General features: G+C 36.2%; 2 long non-coding RNA genes across 2 annotated transcripts in view; one reads left to right on the forward strand and one right to left on the reverse strand.

Moving 5' to 3' along the window:
* The window catches only part of LOC112664346 (uncharacterized), a 34,035-nt gene that overhangs the window by 1,937 nt on the left and 10,793 nt on the right, over window positions 1–21,305 (forward strand). Inside the window, exon 2 of the long non-coding RNA XR_003139654.3 lies at window positions 8,632–8,670. This is a non-coding gene — a long non-coding RNA (uncharacterized LOC112664346). The remainder of the gene's footprint in view (window positions 1–8,631; window positions 8,671–21,305) is intronic.
* The window catches only part of LOC125752755 (uncharacterized), a 60,182-nt gene continuing 47,488 nt past the window's right edge, over window positions 8,612–21,305 (reverse strand). The window contains exons 3-5 of the long non-coding RNA XR_007402936.1: window positions 15,931–15,952; window positions 15,503–15,591; window positions 8,612–8,912 (exon numbers count right to left, since the gene is read on the reverse strand). This is a non-coding gene — a long non-coding RNA (uncharacterized LOC125752755). The remainder of the gene's footprint in view (window positions 8,913–15,502; window positions 15,592–15,930; window positions 15,953–21,305) is intronic.

Raw genomic sequence — 21,305 nt, forward strand, 5'->3', positions numbered from 1 at the left:
ATCAATAATTTACAAATACTCTTGAAACAAATTGAAAGTAAATATTTCAGCAAAAAAATGGAAGTTATAAAAACATTATATAGGAATTATAGAACTGAAAAATATATAAGTGAAATAAAAAAACCTACCATAAGGGCTTGATAATAGAGTGAAGATAACAGATGGTAGAACTTGAGGAACAGACCAATGGAACTTACTCAAGCTGAATAACTGGATAAAATTGTCTAGAATAAAATGAATGGAATCTCAGACTATGGGATATTAAAGTAACAATCATATCATTGTAGTCACTGGAGGAGAGTGAGAGGAGAACTGAAAAAATACTCAAAGAAATAATATCTGAAAACTTCCCTAACTTGGCAAAAGACATAAAACTGCAAATTCAAGAAGTTAAATTGCAAAAAAGACAAGCCCAGAGGAATCCACTCCAAAACATACAACAGTTAAACTTCTGAAAACTAAACACAAAATATTTTGATAGCAGCCAGCAAGAAATGGCATTACTTATAGGGGAACATCAATATGAATCATAGCAGATTTCTCACCTAAGGTCCTATGGAGGCCAAAAGAAGTGGCACAATATTTTTCAAGTATTAAAAGGATTGTCAACCCAAAATCCTATGTCCAGTGAAATAACCTTCAATGATAAAATGAAGATCAAAAAAATTCTCAGATGGGGCAGCCCCGGTGGCACAGCAGTTTAGTGCCGCCTGCAGCCCGGGGTGTGATCCTGGAGACCCGGGATCGAGTCTCACTTCGGGCTCCCTGCATGGAGCCTGCTTCTCTTTCTGCCTGTGCCTCTGCCTCTCTTTTGCTCTCTCTGAATAAATACATAAATAAATAAATAAATAAATAAATAAATAAATAAATAAATAAACAAATAAATAAATCTTTAAAAAAAATTCTCAGATGAAGGAAAACTAAGAGAATTTGTTGCACCAAAAAAGAATTTTTTTTTAAGTGGGCTCCACACCGAGGTGTTTTTTTTTTTTTTTAAGTGGGCTCCACAGGACTTGAACTCATAACCACTGAGGTCAAGACCTGGACACTTAACTGAATGAGCCACCCAGTTGTCCCAAGAATATTTTCTAAACAGAAAGGAAAATGATGAAAGAAGAAAACTTGGAACATCAGGAAGAAAGAAGAACATAATAAAAAATATTGGTATATACAATAGACTCTTGAATTTTATAAATTCCTAAATTGATAACTGAAGCAAAAATTAGAACACTATTTTATAAGGTTCTAAATGTATGTCGAGTAAATATTTAAGACAATTATACTATAAACAGGAAGGTTAAGGACATAAAGGGAGTTAAGGTTTCTATATTTAACATGAACTTGTAAAATAGTGACACAGTAGTCTGTGACACATATACATAGTGTAATACCTAGAGCAACCACTAAAAAAACTATACAACAGGTAAAATTAAAAAGTACTAGAGATAGGAGATCCCTGGGTGGCTCAGCGGTTTAGCGCCCAGGATGTGATCCTGGAGTCCTGGGATCAAGTCCCACATTGGGTTCCCCTCATGGAGCCTGCTTCTCCCTCTGCCTCTATCTCTGCTTCTGTCTCTGTGTCTCTCATGAGTGAATAAACAAAATCTTTTTTTAAAAAAAGTACTATGATAAAGAGGAAGTGGGGAGTTACTGTTTCGTTTGAGATTAAAGATGCTAGACATGGATAGTGATATTTGTTTTTTTTTAAGAATTTATTTATTTATTCATGACAGACAGAGAGAGAGGCAGAGACACAGGCAGAGGGAGAGAAGCAGGCTCCATGCCGGGAGCCCAATGCGGGACCGATCCCAGGTCTCCAGGATCACACCCTGGGCCAAAAGCGGCGCCAAACCGCGGGCCACCGGGGCTGCCAGGATAGTGATATTTGCACAACATTGTGAATGTACTTAATGCTCCTGAATTATATACTTAGAAATGTTTTAAAATGGTAAATTTTATGTTGTGCATATTTTACCAAAAATAGGTAAATTTAAAAAACATAAATGGTGATCCATTTTGCAATATATATCAAATCAATACATTATACACCTTAAACTTACATAGTGTTAAATGTCAATTTTATCTCAAAGTTGGGGGAAACTCTATAGATAAATCAAAATAGAATTTTCAAAATAAAATTTTTTTAGATTTTATTTATTTATTTGATAGAGATCCAGAGAGCACAAGTGAGGGAAGTGACAGGCAGAGGGAAAGGGAGAAGCAGGCTCTCAGTTGAGCAGAGCCTGACCCAGGGCTTGGCTCCAGGACCCTGGGATCATGACCTGAGCTGAAGACAGATGCTTAGCCAACTGAGCCACCCAGATGCCCCTCAAAATAGAATTTTCAAAAATGTTCAAGTAACACAGAATGGCAGGAAAAAGGAAACTACAGAAATCGAAAACAAAAAGTATACACAGAAAACAAAATAGCACATTTAAGTTGTAACATATCAATAATTGCATTAAATGTTAATAGCCTAAATACACCAATCAAAAGGTGAAATTGGCAGAATGGATTTAAAAATGTGACCTAATTATATATGATGTCTACAATAAGCTCATTTCAAATATGTTATCGGCAATGAAAGGAATTTAAAACCAAATATCATATGAACATTAAAGAAATGTGTGCTGCCATGAGTGGCTGACTTTATATTAATATCACCTATAGAAGACTTAAGAGCAAAGAAAATTACCAGAGATAGAGATGGCCATATTGTGATAAAAGGGTCAATTCACCAAGATGACATGACAATTCAAAATAGGTATGCACTAGACAACAGAGCTGCAAACAAAATGTGAAACAAAAACTGAAAGAACTAGAAGAAATAGACAAATTCACAATAATAGTTGGAGACTTCAACACAACTGATGGAACAACTAGACAGAAAATCAGCAAGGATATAAAAGAACACCAACAGGGGCGCCTGGGTGGCTCAGCCGTTGAGCTTCTGCCTTCAGCCCAGGTCGTGATCCCAGGGTCTGGGATCGAGTCTCACATCGCATTCCCCACAGGGAACCTGCTTCTCCCTCTGCCTGTGTCTCTGCATCTCTCTCCGTGTCTCTCGTGAATAAATAAATCTTTTTTAAAAATAAAAAATAAATAGAAGAACACCAACAGCCAGCAGGATCTGGTCAACATTTATAGAATACTTCACCCAATAACAACAAAACACATATTCTTATCAAGTGCTCATGGACATATACCAAGATAGACCATTTCCTGAGTCATAAAACAATTCTCGGGCAGCCTTGGTGGCTTAGCGGTTTAGCGCTGCCTTCAGCCCAGGGCGTGATCCTGGAGACCTGGGATCGAGTCCCATGTCGGGCTCCCTGCATGGAGCCTCCTTCTCTCTCTGCCTGTGTCTCTGCCTTTCTCTCTCTCTCTCTCTCTCTCTCTCTCTCTCTGTGTGTGTGTGTGTGTGTCTAATAAATAAATAAATCTTTTTAAAAAATAAAAATAATAAAACAATTCTCACTCAAATAAGATTATACTATGTTTTCCATGCACAATGGAATCAAACTAGAAATAAATAACAGAAAGCTAATAGAAAAATCTCTAAATACTTGTAACTAAACAACACATTTCTGAGTAATGCATGGTCAAAGAAACTCTCACCTAAAGGACCTCAGAAAAGAAGTGCAAAACAGACTCAAAGCAAGCAGAGTAAAGAAATAATAAATATAAAAGGAGACATCAATAAAACTGAAAATAGAAAAACAATGGGGAAAATCTATAGAAGAAAATTAACCTCTAGCAAGACTGACAAAGAATAAAAGAAGACGCTAATTAGAAATACCAGGGATGAAACAGGAAATATCACTACAGACCCTGCTGACATCAAAAAGCTAACAAGGCAGTAGTACTTCAACTCTATACGTATAAATTCAACAATTTAGATGAAATGAACTATTTCCTCAATAAACACTTAACTACTACAACTCACTCAATATTAAGTAGATTATTTGAATGGTTCTAAGGCTTTTAAGGAAATTGAATTCATGATTTTGGAACTCTCGAGAAAGAAATCTCTAGACCCACATGGTTTCACTGGAAAATTCTGCCAAATCTTTCAACGGTAACTAATGCCAATTCCATACAACTCTTCCAGTTTAAAATATGAGAATGCTTCTCAGCTCATTCTCTGAAGCTAGTCTTACCCTGACCACAAAACCAGATAATGACAGCCAAAAGAAAATTATGGACCAATATCTCACAAATTTAGTTGCAAAAAATACACAATCGTAATTGATTCCAGCACTATATAAAAAGATTCATGTATCACAATGTAGAGGGGTTTGTTTCAGGAATACAAGGTTGGCTCAGCGTTCAAAAGTCAATATAATCAACCATATCAACAGGCTAAAGAAGAAAAATCACATAATCATATGAGTTGCAGAAAAGACATTCGATAACATTCAATACTCATTCATGATTAAAAGCCTTAGTAAGCTAGGAATAAGGGGTAACTCCTCAACTTGTTAAAGAATATCTACAAAAACCTACAGCTAACACAGCTACTGGTGCCAGCCTAAATGCTTTTCCTTAAGATGTCCTAGAATATCTACTCTCACTACCTAGTGAAGTGGCAGAAAGTTCTAGCCAGTTCAGCAAAGCAAGAAAACTAAAAGGCACGGCCTACAGATCAGGAAGGAGGAAATAATTTTGTCCCTATCTGCCAATGACATTAGTGTCTATATAGAAAATTCCAAGGAATCTATATACACAATCCCAGAACTTAATAAATGAGTTCAGCAAGGTCACAAGACACAAAATCAAATCACAAAAAGCAATTGTATTTCTATATACTAACAACATCAGTTGAGGAAACAAATGTAAAACACAATGTCATTTATAATGCTCCAAAGAAAAATGCTTAGGTATAAATATTATGAAATATATACAGGATCTGTATTCTGAAAATCACAAAAAACTGATGAAAGAAAGAATATTTAAATAAATGGATAAATATATTGTGTTCATGAATTGGAAGACTCAGTATAATAAAGATGTTAATTGTCCTCAATTTGATTAATGCAATTCTGATCAAAAATCTCAGCAAGGTATTTTGTAACACAGGCAATTTTGCTGTAAAATTAATATGTATAAGTAGAAGAGCTATAATAACTAAAACAACTTTGAAAAAGGAGAATAAAAAAGGAGGAGTCACTCTGTCCAGTTAAATCTCAATATATAATGAGTAGCCACGATTGTATGGTATTGGCACAGGAATATACACATAGATCAATGAAATAGAATAGAGAAGCCAAAAATAGGCTGACACAAATATGCCCAAGTGATTTTTTTTTAAAGTGCAAAAGAAATCAATAGAGGAAGGATAGCCTTTTCAGGAAATAGGTTCATAAAATAATTGGGCCTCCCAAGAAAATCTTAATGTAAGTCTCACACTTTTTACAAAAATTATCTCAAAATAGATTACTGACTTACATGTCAAACAGGTAAGGTAAACTATAAAACTTAAAAATAGGCAGAATCATTGGGACTTAGCACTGAGCAAAGATATTTTAGATTTGACACCAAAAGCACAATCCATAAAATGAAAAATTGATAAGCCGAACTTCATCAAAATTGAGAACTTCTGCTCTGTGAAAGATCCTGTAAAGAGAATGAAAAAGACAAACTATAGAGTGAGAGAAATCGCAAACTGCGGATCTGCCAAAGGACTTGTATCTAGACTATGTAAAGAACTCTCTAAAGTCAACACTAAAAAATCAAACAATCCGGTCAGAAAAAGATAAAGGATGTGAACATACTTATCACTGAAGAGGGTATACAGATGACAGATAAGCACATACAATGCTCACAGAAGTTTTATTTGTGATAGTCCCCGAAAGAAAACAACACCAATGTCCTTCAAAGTTTACTGGTTAAAAAAACAAAACAAAACTAACAAAACTGTGGTATAGTCATACATAGAATATTACTCAGCAATAAAAAGGAATGAACTATTAATACACACAGTGCCATGGATGACTTTTAAGGAAATTATACTGAGTGGAAGAAAAAAAACCAGTCTCAAAAGCTTCTTTTTATATTACATTCTTGAATAATAAAATTACAGAGATGGAAAACAGATTGAAGGCTGCCAGGGATTGACAATAGTAGAAGGGACACTGCTGTGGCTGCAAAAGACTTACATGAGGGATCTTTGTGATGGAACTCTTCTGTATCTTGACTGTGGTGGCCACACAAAATTGCATAGGAATTTGCATGAACACGCACACAAGTGCTTGTGAAACTCATGGAAACTTAATACATTCAGTGAATTGCACCAGCATTAATTTTCTACTTGCAATATTGCATTATGAAGGATCTCTCTGCATTATTTCTTAAAACTGCATGTGAATCTACAATTATCTCAAAAAGTTTTTTTTAATTTGCTTTTGAGGATAATTATGATAATGAAAGGGAAAGGCAACCACTCCTTTCATGTCCACAATTATATCTACAGACACTTCTCTTTGTTTTTAGGTTTACTTTTTCCAGTGATTAATTCTGAGTTATGTTTAATACCCCTTTTTCTCTCCTCTCCATTTTTCCTGTCAAATAATCAGTAGATTATTTGGAACTGATGCAAGATTATTTAGAGTTACATTTCAGTATAGAGTATAGAGACTTGTGGTTCTCAAACCTATGACTGATCTTCCTCATCATCCCAAAGGCAGGGAGAGCATTATACATGTTGGGTACTCTCTAGTAGAGAGCACACGGAAAGTCTGTAAAGAGTGTGTTTTTATTGCTACAAAAGACAAATGCCTCCATTATTAATCCTCTAAGTCACCTATGTGTTGAAATGAGTGGGGAGATTTTTCGCTTGATTCATTCTAATAGCTCCCTTTGCCGTTGGTTGAGAATCCAGCATTACTCTTTTCTAAAAAGAGTCATGGCTTATTAGAATTCAGAGAACATAGTGTTTACCAATAGGAATAAAGGTCAGAATATGAAGAACAACCACATAATTGATTACAAACATTTGAAAGGAATAGTAACATATGTCTTTGGCAAGTACAATATTGTTTTGTGCTTCTGTACCTTAGCGTATGCTATTCCGTCTGTCTGGAATGCCTTCTTTCCATGTTTCAAATTTTGCTTAGGTGTCTGTGAATCCTTCTGACCCATTTATCCTACAGATATAATCATTCCCTATGCTGTATTACTTCTATAAAGAGTACATACTTCTATTATGGCATATAAGATGGAAAGAAACAGTACAATATAGTGATTAAGAACTTGAACTCTGACACCCACCTGAGTTTGAATCCTAGCTCCACTAGATGTGTGACAGTAAGTTGTTTAACCTTTTGTTAAATAATTCAACTACCTCATCTATAAAATGGCAATAGTAGTAATATCTTATTAGGTTATTGTAAGTATCAAATTAATATATGTAAAATGCTTAGAAGAGTACCTGGCATATAATTAGCATGACATAAATATTAACTGTTATCTTTATTTTTATGTTTATTTCACTTAATTAGACCATAAGCTACTTGAGGGCAGTACAAATTATCTATTGCTGTATTCAGATTATTCCAGAACTTAATGACTAAAACAGCAAATATTATCTCATGGTTTTTGTGGGTCAGGAATCTTGGAACACTTGGTTGAATCCTCTGGTTCAGTGTTTCAATCAAGACTGTATGCAAGGTGTTACCTAGGCTGGTAGTTATCTGAAAGCTCAGCTAGGGAAGGATTATGTGTTTGCTGGCAGGATTAAATTCCTCATGGATTATTGGACTGAGGCCTCAGTTCCTCAGAGGCCACCCTCACTTTCTTGCCACTGGGCTTCTCCATTGGGAAGCTCACAACATGGCAGCTGGCTTCCATCAAATGAACAAGTGGGAGAGATTGAGCAGGACAGAAGTCGCCCTAGTTTTATAACCTGATTTCAGAAGTGACATCCCTCCCCTTTCCTGCATTGTTTGTTAGAAATGAGTCACTAGGTCCAGCCCACATTCAAGGTGAAGGGATTACACAAGTGCAAGAATAAGGGGAGACAGAATTATTAGGAGCCATGTTAGAAGCTGCCTACCAATTATTCCCATTCCTCCCATATGCAAAATATACTTATTTCCTCCCAAAGTTCCCAAAAATCTCATCCCAGTATAGGCAGAGACTATATTTTATTCATATTTATAACTGCAGCCACTTTTTTTTTACTGATTTGATCAAAAGAAATAGGGTAATATTCTTTGTAATGAAAGGAAGGTAGATGATCTCCTGTCACTAAAACTTAAGCTATATGAATAAAATTCTATAAATAAAAATGTAATAAAGAACAAGATTTTGGGGGGGTGCCTGGGTGACTTAGTTAAGTGTTCAACTTTTTATTTCAGCTGAGGTCATGATCCCATGGGTCGAGATTGAGCCCTGCCTTGGGCTCCATGCTCAGTGTGGAGTCTGCTTGAGATTTTCTCTCTCTCTCTCTCTCCCTCTGCCCCTTCCCCCACTTTCATGCATTCACAAGCACGCTTTCTCTCTCAAATTAATGAATCTTTTTAAAAAAGAGAACAAGATTTCCTTTAGCTGTTATTTTGAATACCTCAAAATTTTTGGAGAATTTAGTAACTACACAGATTTTAAGCATTCATCATTTTATTTCATTTCCAGATTTGATTTGAGTGTGAAGATGTTTCAAGAAATCAGAAGGTAAAATCTTACATCTTAAATTTCTATAAGCTCTTCCATATATTGTTTATCTTCTCTGTTTACAGTTGGATTCATAATAGCAAAAGATGTAGACATTTTAAACTCCTTTTTCCAAATCAACTCCTGATCATGGATGTCCAATAAGGTACAACCAACTAAAACACACCATTGTATTGAAATAGAACTTTTCCCATCCAACTGTGTATGGGGCATTTCTCCAATCTAACTGTAGGTGCATTCACCTGTAATGCAGAAAGAACACAATAGGTATATGCTATACCATGTGACTCTTTGTCTCTATCCTTCTTCTCATCATGCACATTTTTCTGAAACCTAAGCAAAAGCCACAGAACCAACTGCTTTGCCCTGGAGCCTCTCCTTAGATCTTTAGCAGCCTGTTGGAACAGGACATTTGAAGAAGGGATGGGGAAGGGGATTTTTTTATGACGTGCTGAATTCAATGCCATCAGAAAAACCAAAGGAATTGAACCTGGAGGTGACAAGGTATATATTTTGATGGCAAAATAATTAAAATCCATTTTTCTTGTTCCCAGTCCAGTGGGCCAGAAAACATATTTTTCTTTTTATAAGCTATGGGATCTTAAGTTTTTACATTTATTTATTTATTTGTTTGTTTGTTTGTTTGTTTATTTATTTATTTATGAAAAAGAGTGAGGGAGAGAGAGCAGGAGCTGGGGGAACAGGAGAGGGAGAAGCAGGCTCTCTGCTGAGCAGGGAGCCTAATGTGGGACTCAATTCCAGTGTCCCAGAATTATGACCTGAGCAGAAGGCAGACACTTAACTGAGTGAACCACCCAGGCATCCCTTAACTTAAGTTTTCAGATATAAATTATCTAAATAACAGGAGGTTTTCAAATTATCAGGCTAAAAATCCTGGCACTCTGGTTTTATTTACTCCTGCCCCCAAATTTATTTTAAATTTATTTATTTATTAAAAATTTTTTAAATTTATTTATTTATTTTAAATTTACTTAAATTTATTTATTTATATTTATATATATTTATTTATATATATTTATATATTTATTAAATTTATTTATTTATTTTAAAATAGGGATCTTTAAGTTACTATTGTTATCTGCGAAGAGGGAGAGTTTGACTTCTTCTTTGCCAGTTTTTTTTTTAAGATTTTATTTATTTATTCATGAGAGACACACACACACAGAGAGAGAGAGAGAGAGAGGCAGAGCAGGAGGAGAAGCAGGCTCCATGCAGGGAGCCCGACATGGGACTTGATCTCGGGTCTCCAGGATCACGCCCTGGGCTGAAGGCAGATGCTCAATCGCTGAGCCACCTGGGCTGCCCTTCTTTGCCAGATTGAATGCCTTTTATTTCTTTTTGTTGTCTGATTGCTGAGACTAGGACTTCTAGTACTATGTTGAATAGCAGTGGTGAGAGTGGACATCCCTGTCGTGTTCCTGATCTTAAGGGAAAGGCTCTCAGTTTTTCCCCATTGAGAGTGATATTCGCTGTGGACTTCTCATAAATGGCTTTTAAGATATTGAGGAATGTTCCCTCTATCCCTACACTTTGAAGAATTTTAATCAGGAATGGATGCTATATTTTATCAAATGCTTTCTCTGCATCTATTGAGAGGAACATATGGTTCTTGTTTTTTCTCTTAATGATGTGATCTATCACGTTGATTTTTTTTTATGAGTGTTGAACCACCCTTGCATCCCAGGGATAAATCCCACTTGATCATGGTGAATAATACTCTTAAGTACTGTTGCATCCTATTAGCTATTATCTTAGTGAGATACATTTTGCATACATGTTCTTCAGGAATACAGGTCTATAACTCTCCTTTTTAGTAGGGTCTTTGTCTGGTTTTGGAATCAAGGTAATGCTGGCCTCATAAAATGAGTTTGGAAGTATTCCCTCCCTTTCTATCCTTTGAAACAGCTTTAGTAGAATAGGTATTATTTCTTCTTTAAACGTTTGGTAGAATGGCCCTGGACTTTTGTGTCTTGGGAGGTTTTTGATGACTGCTTCAATTTCCTAACTGGTTATTGGCCTGTTCAAATTTTCTATTTCTTCCTGTTCCAGTTTTGGTAATTTGTGGGTTTCTAGAAATGCATCCATTTCTTCTAGATTGCCTAATTTGTTAGCATATAGCTGCTCATAATGTTTTTAAAACTGTATTTCCTTGATATTGGTTATCATCTCTCCTCTTTCATTCGTGATTTTATTAATTAGAGTCTTTTTTTTTCTTTTTAATAAGTCTGGCTAGGAGTTTATCTATCTTAGTTATTCTTTCAAAGAACCAATTCCTGGTTTTGTTGATCTGTTCTACAGTTCTTCTGGTCTCTATTTCATTGAGTTCTGCTTTAATCTTTATTATCTCTCTTCTTATGTTTGGTTTAGGCTTTATTTGCTGTTCTTTCTCCAATTCCTTTAGGTGTGAGGTTAGCTTGTGTATTAGAGTTTTTTTTCCATTTTTTTTGAGGGAGGCTTGAGGTATTGTATTTCCCTCTTAGGAACCGCTTTTGCTGTATCCCAAAGATTTTGAACAGTTGTATTTTCATTTTTGTTAGTTTCCATGAATCTTTTTAATTCTTCTCTAATTTCCTGGGTGGCCCATTCATCTTTTACTAGGTTGCTCTTCAACCTTCATGCATTTTTCTTCCAAATTTCTTCTTGTGATTGAGTTCTAGTTTCAAAATATTGTGGTCTGAAAATACGCAAGGGACAATCTCAGTCTTTTGGTATTGGTTGAGACCTGATTTGTGACCCAATATGTGGTGTATTCTGGAGAATGTTCCTTCTGCACTTGAAAAGAATGTGTATTCTGTTGTATTTGGATGGAATGTTCTGTATATATCTGTGAAATCTATTTGTTCCAGTGTATCATTCAAGGCCCTTCTTTCTTTGGTGATGTTCTGCTTAGAAGATCTGTCATTTGCTGTCATTTGCCATGTTACAGTCTATTAGTGTATTATTATCTAAGTATTTCTTTACTTCAGTTATTACATGATATTCTTGGCAGCTCCCAGATTAGGGGCATAAATATTTATAATTGTTAGGTCTTCTTATTGGATAGATCCTATAAATATAATATAGTGTCCCTCTTCATCTCTTACTACAGTCTTTGGTGTAAAGTCTAATTTATCTGATATGAGGATTGCTACCCCAGCTTTCTTTTGAGGACCATTTGAATGGTAAATGGTTCTCCACCCCTTCATTTTCAGTCTGGAGGTGTTCTTAGGTCTGAAATGAGTCTCTTGTAGACAGCATATAGATGGGTCTTGCTTTTGTATCCAGTCTGATACCCTGTGTCTTTTGATGGGATCATTTAGCTCATTCACGTTCAGAGTAACTATTGAAAGATAAGAATTTAGTGTCATCGTATTACCTATACAGTCCCTGCTTTTGTGGATTGTTTCTTTGGGCTCCCTCTTTCTTTTACAGGGTCCCCCTTAATATTTCTTGCAGAGCCAGTTTGGTGGTCACACATTCTTTAAGTTTCTGCCTATTCTGGAAGCTCTTTATTTCTCTTTCTATTCAAGTGACAGCCTTGCTCGATAAAGTATTCTTGGCTGCATGTTCTTCTCATTTAGGACCCTGAATATATCCTGCCAGCCCTTTCTGGCCTGCCAGGTCTCCGTGGAGAGGTCTGATGTTAATCTTACATTTCTCCCCATATAAGTTAAGAATCTCTTGTCTCGAGCTGCTTTAAGAATTTTCTCTTTATCATTGAAATTTGCAAGTTTCATTATTAAATGTCAAGGTGTTGAATGGTTTTTATTGATTTTTTGGGGGGGGTCCACACTATCTCTCAGATCTGAACGCCTGTTTTCTTCCCCAGATTAGGGAAGTTCTCAGCTATGATTTGTTCAAGTATACTTTGTGGTCCTCTCTCTCTCAGCCTCTTGGGGAATCCCAATTAGACGCATATTCTTCCTTCTCAAGCTATCATTTATTTCCCTCTTCACAGATGACATGATACATTGAAAACCCAAAAGACTACCCCAAGATTGCTAGAACTCATACAGCAATTCAGCAGTGTGGCAGGATACGAAATCAATGCACAGAAATCAATGGCATTTCTATACACTAACAATGAGAAAATGCTGTGCATCACTTGCCATCAGGGAAATACAAATCAAAACCACAATGAGATACCACCTCACATCAGTGAGAATGGCGAAAATTAATAAGACAGAAACAGCAAATGTTGGAGAGGATATAGAGAAAGCGGAACCCTCTTGCACTGTTGGTGGGAATGCAAACTGGTACAGCCACTCTGGAAAACAGTGTGGAGGTTCCTCAAGAAATTAAAAATAGAGCTACCCTATGACCCAGCAATTGCACTACTAAGTATTTACTCCAAAGATACTGATGTAGTGAAACGCCAGGACACCAGCACCCCAATATTCATACCAGCAATGTCCACAATAGCCAAACTGTGGAAGGAGCCATGAAGTCCTTTGACAGATGAATGGATAAAGAAGATGTGGTATATACATACAATGGAATATTAGTCAGCCATCAGAAGAGACAAATACCCACCATTTGCTTCAATGTGGATGGAAGTGGAGGATATTATGTTGAGTAAAATAAGTCAATTGGAGAAGGATAATCATCATCTGCTTTCACTCATACATGGAAAATAAGAAATAGTGAAAGGGATTATAAGGGAAAGGAGGAAAACTAAGTGGGAAAAATTAGAGAGGGAGACAAACCATGAGAGTCTTCTAACTCTGGAACACAAACAAAGGATTGCAGAAGGGGAGGTGGGTTGGAGGATGGGGTAACTGGGTGACAGGCACTGAGGAGGGTACTTGATGGAATGAGCACTGAGTCTTACACTGTATGTTGGCAAATTGAATTTAAATTAAAAATGCAAAAAAAAAGATACTAGTGTTACCTTTCATGAGAAACTATGAAAGATTTTATTCACAAAAGAATCAAACATTGTATTATAGAAAAACTAGTTCTGTTCATAGACCACCATTCTCCTGAAATAGATTCTAGAAATCTCCTTGCAGTGCCCACTTATTAAATCCAGTCCCTTTCTTGTGCTGCTCACTACCTACCTGTTTATTCTCAAAACTACTTCCTAGCATGAACTTTCAGTTCTAATCTAAATCACTCTCCTCCTTTTCTCCACTTACATTGTTGTCGCTCCTAATGCCCTTCTCTCAATCCCTTGAAGCCTGATCCTATGCCTCAGAGCCCAGACGATTTTTTCCTCAAAGCCTCCCTACATCATGAGAGCTGTCCTGGAGCTCTCTTCTGTGGATTTATCTTATAGAGAGAATTTTCAGTGCTTAATTTTTTTCTTAACCAAATACCCTCTGTTTAGTTATCATATAACATTTTCGTGAGTAGGACTGTGGCTGTGGCCTCAAGATATTTGTTTTGCAATTTTAGACCTTTGGAGATTAATGGATTATGAAGTACCAGCTATTCCTACAGATGCTGTATGATGCTACCAAATGGTGGTAAACAATGCTGCATATTTTTGATATTGAAGGGTACATGAGGAGAAGAATGTGTTTTTTCCAAATTAAATACTGAGTTTCTGCATGACTTTATATCAAACTTAGATTTTCAAATCACAGTACTTAAATAAACTAAAGCAACTTGCAATTACACAGTCACCTAAAGGCAGTATATCTTTAGAGCATCATACTACAAAGTGTATGTGTGCTTGTGGATGTACACGCATCTGTATGTTTGTATTCTATGATATATATGGATTTCTTTCCTTGTGACTTCTTAATTATTTCTAAGCCTATTTAATTTTCAAATATTCTTGAATATTTACTAAAACTAAGTCCGTTTGTGGGCACTTTGCCAAGTTTGCTACTTATTCTGGCAAGAATTTTATGCAGCTACTCCTGAGGCTCAAAAGGGAAAAAAAAAATCTGCATGCTTCTGAACTAAATTGCACTGAGAGTAGAAGAGTAGCAGGTTTTTTCACCCTTCTTTGGATGGCTTCTCACATAATTTGCCAATCTCTTTTTTATTTTGCTCTCCATCCATTTCTCCATATATGATATATAAAACACTGTTTTATAGTCAGCAGAGAAAATTACTTGTCTATTTTCCACCAAACAGAAGATAGTGCTAAGGCACTTAGGAAAATCTATTTTAATTTTACCCTCTGCCATGACCATTCAGGCAGGAAGCCAATTTGGCAATTTTTACTTACTGACATAAGTTACCAATTTAATAACTCTTGCCAGTTTCCCCTGGCAAATTATAGTGTGTGTGTGTGTGTGTGTGTGTGTGTCTGTGCACGCGTGCGTGTGTCTTGGTTAAGTAAGTTGTTTCATACTAAATTTAAAGCGACAGTATCCCTTTCAGGAGAAGAGAAAAATAGCTGGTTTTATCACACTTCATGACTAAACTGTAGGTTTCTCTTTAATTTTTTCTTTCTTGCACCTCTCTCAACTTAGCACAAGTGTTTAAGTAGTACAGTAGTACTGAATTAAAATTGTTTATAATTTTAAAAATTATAATGTGTCAGGGTACAGACTATTACAAAAAGTTCTAGGGGCACCTGGCTGGCTCAATCAGTGGAGCATGCAACTCTTGATCTCAGGGTTGTAAGTTCAAGCCCCATGTTGGGTGTAAAGATTATTTAAAAAATAAAATCTTTAAAAATATTTTTAGGTGTCTTCCCCTTATATTAATTACCATTAATATTAACCATAATTTTATAAATTTCATTTGTTAGAAATGAAATTTTTAAGACTAATACATAATTAGCAGTTTGGCAAATTATATTTTAAATATTTGATACTGAGGGTTTAAGACAGTGAAACTCCTTAATCTCTTAACATATTGCCCTTATACTCACAGAAAAAGAGAGAAGGGCTGTATCTCAGGTAGTCCATGTTCTTTGCTATCACCTGAGCCCCAGTTCTTTCTTTAGAATTAATGAAGTGCCTAAAAATAAAAAATAATTAATTAAGTGCCTAAAATCCATGACTCAACATACTATAGGAGAAGAAGTGATAAAATATTGATCTAATAACTCCCAAGAATGAACTAACAGTTTCCTGGATTGGTCTTCCTCTCTCAATATCTAGCCCTGGACCCAGAATGAGTTGAGAGTAAATGTCATGATAGAGTTACTATACTAGTTTTGATAGAGTTTACAGAGTTTGATGATAGAGTTTTATATTAGTTTAATTGCTATGTAGCAAATTATCCCAAAACTTAGCAGCTTAAAACAGGAAACATTAATCATACTTTCTGAGGCTTAGAAGTCCAAGAGGGGCTTACCTGCGTGGTTCTGGCTCAGCATCTGAAAAACAGATCATTCTTTTAAATATATACATAGAATTACAAACAAGTAAGCACATTTTATTTTACATGAATGTTACACTCAATCAGAATGTATCATGTATTTCATTATTTCAAATGATTTCTGATCTTTTTATCTTTATCTTTGAAGTATAATTAACATACAATGTTATATTAGTTTCAGGTGTACAACATATTAATTTAACAATTCTATACATATTCAGTGCTCACCCTCATAAGTGTAGTAACTATCTGTCACTACATATTAACTATATAGTTAATATCATTAACTATATTCCATATGCTGTACTTTTCATCTTTGTGACTTATTTATTTTATAACTGGAAGTTTGCCTCTCTTATTCCTTTTATCTATCTCACCAACCCCCCACCTACTTCCCTTCTGGCAACCACCAATTCTCTGCATTTGAGAGTTTGTTTTTGTTTGTTCATTTGTTTTGTTTTTTAGATTCCACATATAAGTGAAATCTTACGGAATTTGGCTTTCTCTGACTTATTTCACTTAGTTTAATACCCTCTAATTCTATCCATGTTGTCACAAATGTCAGGATCTCATTCTTTTTATGACTGAATAATATTCCATTGTATATATAGTCCACATCTTCTTTATCCATTCATCTATCAGTGAGCACTTGGGTTGCTTCCATATCTTGGCTATTGTAAAGAATGCTACAATAAACAGAGAGGTGCATATATCTTTTCAAATTGATATTTTTCATTTTCTTTGGGTAAATACCCCGTATTGGAATTACTGCATTTCATAGAATTTCTATTTTCAATTTTGTGAGGAAACTGCATACTGTTTTCTATAGTGGCTGTACCAATTTACACTCCCACCAACAGTCTGTGAAGGTTTCTTATTCTCCACATCCTTGCCCACACTTGTTATTCCTTGTCTTTTTGATACTAGCCCTTCTGACGGGTGTGAAATGATATCTCATTGTGGTTTTGATTTGCTTTTTCCTAATAAATAATGATGCCAAGCATCTTTTGATGTGTCTTTTGTACGTTGTATGTATATCATCATCTGTATGTCTTCTTTGGAAAATATCTATTCTGGTCCTCTGCCCATATATTAAATCAGATTGTTTGGAGATTTTTGGTGCTGAGTTGTATAACTTCCTTATACATTTTGATTATTAATCCCTTACCTGATATATCATTTGCAAATACCCTAAGTAGATTAAACTATTAACTAGGTTGCCTTTTTGTTTTGTTTAGGGAAATCTCATTTATAATGGAGTCAGGAAGCCCTAAAGGGGGAGCTTTCACCCATGTATGCCTAAACGAGGTTTCCTTACTTTCCATAGCAGCATAGCAAATAATAAAGGGAAAAAATTAAAGCATCAGTCACAAATCATGGAACGATTAAGCAGAGAGCTATTAAAAGGAAATTGACAATCATTGTAGAAAAATGAAGATGATATATTTCAAAGGGCAAAAAACAAGGAATCAAAAGTTTGGAGGTCTAGCCCAGATCTCTTCGTTGCTTAGCTTTAGGTAAGACATTTACTGCTCTGTGACTTTGTTTCCAAATCTATAAATTGAAGAGGTTGGAAAATCATGGTATCTGAGATCTCCTTCTAAAATGATGTCACTCTGTGCATCTAAGTTCTTTTTTTTAAATAAATTAATTTTTTATTGGTGTTCAATTTACAAACATACAGAATAACACCCAGTGCTCAACCCGTCATCTAAGTTCTAATCGGCGGGCAGCCCGGGTCACTCAGCGGTTTAGCGCTGCCTTCAGCCCAAGGCCTGATCCTGGAGATCCCGAATCGAATCCCACCTCGGGATCCCTGCATGGAGCCTGCTTCTCCCTCTGCCTGTGTCTCTGCCTCTCTCTTTCTCTGTGCGACTATCATAAATAAAAAAAAAAAAAAAAAAAAAAAGCTACACAAAACTTAAGATTAAATTTTACAGAGAATTCTATGTAGTTTTAAAATAATAATTTGAGAGTACCAGTTTATGTGAGGAAATGATTAAAATTATCTTCAAAAGAATTCTCTGCAGGGAGAAAGTCCAGAAATAATAGTGGAATATTTTTTAAGCAATGAAACTCCTAGACAAAATATTTTTAAAATCTTTGGGATAGAGCCAAAAACAAATATAAATATTGCTTGAAAAGCTTATATTGACAAAAAAAGAGAAAAAAGAAACCCAATTAGTCAAATTTATACTTTAAAAAAATGAAAACGGAACTGAGAAAAGGTATAGTAATAAATTTAACAGCACAGGTATAGTATTAGAGTGATAACTTAGTGTGAATGATAAATAAAACTACGAATTAACTCTCAAGTAAACCACCAGCCCAACTAATTTTTAAAAGGCCCAGAAAGTACATAAAGATAAAACACTGGGATCCCTGGGTGGCGCCGCGGTTTGGCGCCTGCCTTTGGCCCAGGGCGCGATCCTGGAGACCCAGGATCGAATCCCACGTCGGGCTCCCGGTGCATGGAGCCTGCTTCTCCCTCTGCCTGTGTCTCTGCCTCTCTCTCTGTGTGTGACTATCATAAATAAATAAAAATTTAAAAAAATAAATAAATAAATAAATAAAGATAAAACACTGACAAAGAAGATATCACATAGATAGATAGATAGATAATAATTATGTAGCTAGATATTACTTAATAGTTATCATTGGGATATGGGATTACAGGTAACTTATTTATCTCTTTCTCTGTGGGGTGAGTGTGTGTTTTACATTTCTATAAAGAACATATGCTACTTTGTAATAGAAGCAGTATTTGGAAAAAATTATGCAACCAAATTTAGAAAACTTGAAGTAAGAAGGAAAGAAAAAAATGTATCCAATTGATTGACAGAAGGAAAAATTGGAGTGTCCAGTAAAGGACTGAAGAGATGTTCAACCTTACTAGTACTCAGAAGAGCACAAAATAAAATAATGTAAGGCCATTTTATATCTTCGGGTTTTGATAAATTAGTAAGTCTGATAATGCCATGTGTTGTCAAGGATGTGAGACACACGAATTCTCATATTTTCCTGGCAATAGTGTAAATTGGTAGTGATATACCTTGGCTCTCTGGGAAACAGGCTCTAAAACAGAAATCTGTATAAGGGATTATTGGGGAGCATGCTTGGGAACAACTCTTGTAAGGAGGGAGAAAAGTAGCTTTCAGCAGAGGAAGAAATTGAATCACTATATAGTTGCAACAGAGGCCTCAGCTAAAACCATTAGGGAGTTCTGGAGCTAGAATGGCCCCAAGACAAGAGGACAAGGACTTTGTATCTTTGTGTGGACCAGTTATTAGATATGGGTTATCAATGAGAAGGGGTCATAATCCTGAGTGAGATGGCTCCTTTCAGACAAGGATAATTTCTAGAGAGAGACACAACTATGAGCCATTAGCCTGAAACACTTCCAGTACCTGAGGCAATGAGCATCTTGGTCCTCCAGGGGTTCTGGGCAGAACCCCACAGCATCCACATTGGTACTATGTTAGCCTAGATAATAGCTTCCCAGGGACACCTGGGTGGCTTAGTGGTTGAGCTTCTGCCTTTGGCTCAGATCATGATCCCAGGATCCTGGGATCAAGTCCCACATCAGGTTCCCCACAGGGATCCTGCTTCTCCCTCAGCCTATGTCTCTGCTTCTCTCTCTGTGTCTCTCATGAATAAATAAATAAAATCTTTAGAAAAAAATAGCCCCCCAGGTATGTCCACACCCTATCCCGCGGAATATGTGAATGAATATTGCTTTACATGGTAAAAGAGAATTTGAAGATGTGATTAAGGATTTTGAGATGGGGAGATTATACCAGATTATTTGGATGAGCCCAATGTAATTGTGAGGGTCCTTGTAAGAAGGGGCCAGAGAATCAGGGTGAGTAGTAAGGCGTGGCAATGGAAACAAGAGGCTACACAGGTGTAAGGAAAGGGCCAGAAACAGGAATGCAGGCAACCTCTAAAAGGCAGGAAAACATATTCTCGCCTGAAGTATTCAGAAGGAACACAGCCCTGCCAACACCTTGACTTCAGACTTCTGGCTCTCAGTACTGTAAGAGAATAAATTTGTTTTTTAATCTACTTAGTTTGTAGTAATTTGTTACAGAGACAATGGGAAATTAATACAATTGCTATCACTCAGACACCAATTCAGTAATATATACTAGAGTTAAACATGTACATATTCTATGATTAGAAATTCTTTTTCTCCTTTTCCATTTCTCCTGCTCCATCTTTCAAAATGCCACAAAGGTGTATTTCTAAAATACATTTCATCTCTTTCTGCAAACACCTTCCGTGCTTCCCCCCCCCCGCCCCCCCCCCCCCCCATCTGTACCACACCTGCCCTGGCATTCAATTCTCTGTCATTGTCTGCAACCAAATCCTTTAAGGTACTCTGTTCTCCAGCTATATCCTACTAGTGCTCATTCCTGAATAGCACACTTTTATTATTTCAAGTCATACTGCAGCTTCAACACTACCTGAGAGGAACAGAAGAAAAGAATACAGGGATAGGAGTAGTGAAACCAAAAAAGCTGCTGTCCTTTGATGGTAGCACATCAAGTACATTTATCAATTGTCCTTGCAATTCTGGATGAGGGTGTGTCCATGTACCAGGATTCAGTCAAGCACATTAGTGTACAGACCCTAAATCTAGTCCCAGCTGAGACCTTGTGCTCAAAGCAGGAGCCTGGCTATGACAAAGGAGATGCCTTCATTCCTTGGAGCCCATTATCTATCACTACATCCAGGGCCTGACTCCCTACTACTTCCCCGATCTCATCTTCTACCCTTACAACTTCTACACTTACATCTTTCCCACCTTGTTGGCTTTCATGCACTGCCTTAAATTTGCCATGTTTATTTCTTGCTGCAGGACTGGCTTTTGTCATGTCCTCAGCCTCAGAACGCTATTCTCCTATATAATTTTAAATCATGGTAAAATACACACAAAAGCCACTGTTTTAACAAATTTAAACTGTACAATTTAGGAGCGTTTGGTACCCTTACAATGTTGTACAACCATCACCACTTTAGAATTCCAGACAACTTCCTCACTGTAAAAAGAAATCCTACACCCACTAAGCAGCCATTCCCTATTTCTCTTCTTCATAGATCCTGGCCTTCTATCTCTATGGATTTTATTTCATATAAATGTAATCATATGACACATGGCCTTTTGTAAATTGCTTCATTCACTTAGCATAACATTTTCAGAGTTCATCCATGTTGAAACATATATCAATACTTCATTCCTTTTGATGACTGAATTGTATTCCATTGCATAGATACATCACAGTTTGTTTTTTCATTCATCAGCTGATGAATAGTTGGGTTTCTTCTATCTTTTGGTTATCATGAATAGT

Source organism: Canis lupus, chromosome 17 (assembly GCF_003254725.2).
Source record: "Canis lupus dingo isolate Sandy chromosome 17, ASM325472v2, whole genome shotgun sequence".
Taxonomy (NCBI): Eukaryota; Metazoa; Chordata; class Mammalia; order Carnivora; family Canidae; genus Canis; species Canis lupus.